Here is a 2,708-nt window from a genome sequence, read left to right as displayed (position 1 = left end):
TCGCCGCTCCTACGCGGGAGACAAGGAAGGGGAAGGGCTCCAGCCCTGCCTCGTGCAGTACTGAGTTTGTCTGTGCCCTCTCTTCAAACGGACGAAGGAGTCGCAGAGTAACTCAGCTGTGTTTACCTAAACACCACATGGAACTCAATCAGTCAAGACCTGGTTTTGAAGGCCTGCCCATCCCCACAGCTGGTATGAGGAGCTGCTCAGCCATTTCCTAATTTTAAGTACAACTACCAGTCCTATTCTGGAAAATTACATATAAACACATGTAAGACACATGTGGTTGCCTTTTTTCTGTGGTTTATTGTGGTTCAGAGCACAAGTGTCAGGGTTACAAGGTCATTGCAGTGTGGGTGAGGTGAAGCAGCATTCGGCAGCATTAAGACAGGGACAGAATTTGTTCAGCCTTCTTGAAGAAATTCTGCCCTTCATCTACAATACAGACCAGAGCTAGTTAGTTCCTAGGTTGCCTGGAAGGGAAAAAAAAAAAAAAAAAAAGGAAAACAATAAATTAAGTAACAATAGCAGTACAGAAGTACAGATTCGGGAACAGCATGAAAATAAATTAGACATACAACTTCTTAAATATATATATATATATAACTTGCATTTCACTTGTAGTTAATTAAGTGAAGTCTGCACTTTTCCACTGCATACAAAAGTATGTCTGTGGGTGAGGCAGCACTGGAAGCGAGGACGCAGCAGAGAAGGGCATCAGCCCTGGGCCCTGCCAGCTCCTGTCCCAAAGGRAGTGTCACAGGAACATCATTGCTTTATGCTGTTCTGCAAAGCTGTTACACCAAGTCAGAAAGATCGGTGAGCACAATGACAGCATTTCCCTGAGAAACCAAAACCTGTTTAGAAGCAAGTCCATGGACCTGAGAGCCCAGTGCCAAACACAAGGCCAGGGGACACCAGAGCGAGCTGTGTGTCATGGACATGCCTCTGCAGGGGTGGCATAGGCAGAGAAGGTCACTACTGCAAGTCATCTCAGCCACCCACTCAAGGAAGGTATTTAAGATKAACTGAGGTGAAATTCTCAAGATTTACTGAATGTTCACAGAGTTCTCTGTCATTGTGAAGGCAGTGCAGTGTATCCAGTAGTACAGTTTAGGTTATACACACTTTCCAMAATTCATTGAATCTGCTAATTCCTCAGATGTGGAAAATGCTCATATCCTGCTCATAACTTATTTTCACAAATTGAAGTAACAATAACTACCAAGTATTTGCTCAGAATTTGTGTAGTGTTTGTTCACACCAGCAGCTTACTGCTGATGTGCTCTGCTGAAGACAGTAAAAAATTTTGGAGCAACTACAACACATCCAAAAGCACTTCTCAGTATTGCATTCCATGCCATGCCCTTTCTTTAAACCTCCAGATGGAGAGAATATTATGCAACATAAAAGCTTCATTTATGTATCTCATCTCTTGAAGATTAGGATCTTTCTAAAGAAAAATTACTGTGAAATCTTATATGGATGACTTTGGTATAGCTCAAGAATTCTAAAGAGCCACTAGTCAATCAAGTGTAAAAAGAGTAATTTATGAAAAAGGCAATTTACCAGATTAAAAAAGCTGGATACATTCTACATGTCTACCAACAACTTGTCTCTGATCTGTAAGTGTGCAGTTTTTGTATGATAATTTCTTGTCTGCAACCAAAAGTAGATCCAGAAGGAAGCTGTAACAAATCACCATTTTTATGTAGGGTAGGTATGCTTGCTATTTCCTTTTAACAAATGCAGAACGCCAATGTATTTAAAATGTCACTAACCACTGTGAGGACCTGAGAACCRCTGAGCATCTAAACCCAGTTCAGATCTAGGGGATATATATGTAAGATAATGCTTAAACAGCTGCTCTGAAAGTAGCAAATTTGTCTGCCAGAAATCTGAAAACAAGCACAACAAAGCAAATCAGGAACAAGAAATAGTAAGGTGTAACAAGGACGGAACTCTRGCTAGAAAGCACACACACTTTAGAAGCTGTCATCCACGGATTTCCCATTTATTCCTTAGGGTGCCCACCTGGATGTCTCAGGGTAGAGACTTGGTTTTGTCTTGGGTAAATAAAACCCTTCTTTCCTAAAGTTTGCTAATTTTCATACCAATTACGAGCTACTGCCAAACCACAGTAATCTGAAAGGCAGAAACTATTGCTAATGTAACAGCTAACAAGTATTTGTCAAATCCCTAAATTTGGGATTTGTTCCTCGGTGTTGAAGGATGCTGGACAAACAAGCAATGGTATTTKTGCTTTAGGTTATTTGGGTCATACCTTTCACATAATGCTGATTAAAAGCAACAACAAAATAGAACATGTTAACAGCTTAAGTCAGTAGACAATTCTGAATCAAATTGGAAATTGTGTCTCATATTACCTTTACAGGCATTACTCAGAAGTTACGTTGAAAGGGCATTTCATGATACTAAATGTCTGGGAAAACGGTTTCTTAGGAAACTGAAGGTCATCAAAATAATACACTTAAGATTTAAGCAATTACTACAGAAATAAAGGATTTTTCTGGAAAACTCTGAAGACCAGTCAAGGAATAGGCAAAGCCAGACAAACCCCTTGTGGTTCATCAYTAGTTAAGCTAAGCTTTACAGATGCAACTCAGCTGGCCACCTTTCCACAATAAACATATCAAAAGTAGAGTAGAAAAGCCAACTGTAAAAAAAAAAACTACATGGAATATTTC

Source organism: Malurus melanocephalus, unplaced genomic scaffold (genome assembly GCF_030028575.1).
Source record: "Malurus melanocephalus ecotype Western Australia unplaced genomic scaffold, MMel_1.1 scaffold_96, whole genome shotgun sequence".
NCBI classification, from domain to species: Eukaryota; Metazoa; Chordata; class Aves; order Passeriformes; family Maluridae; genus Malurus; species Malurus melanocephalus.
This window is presented reverse-complemented; position numbering follows the sequence as displayed.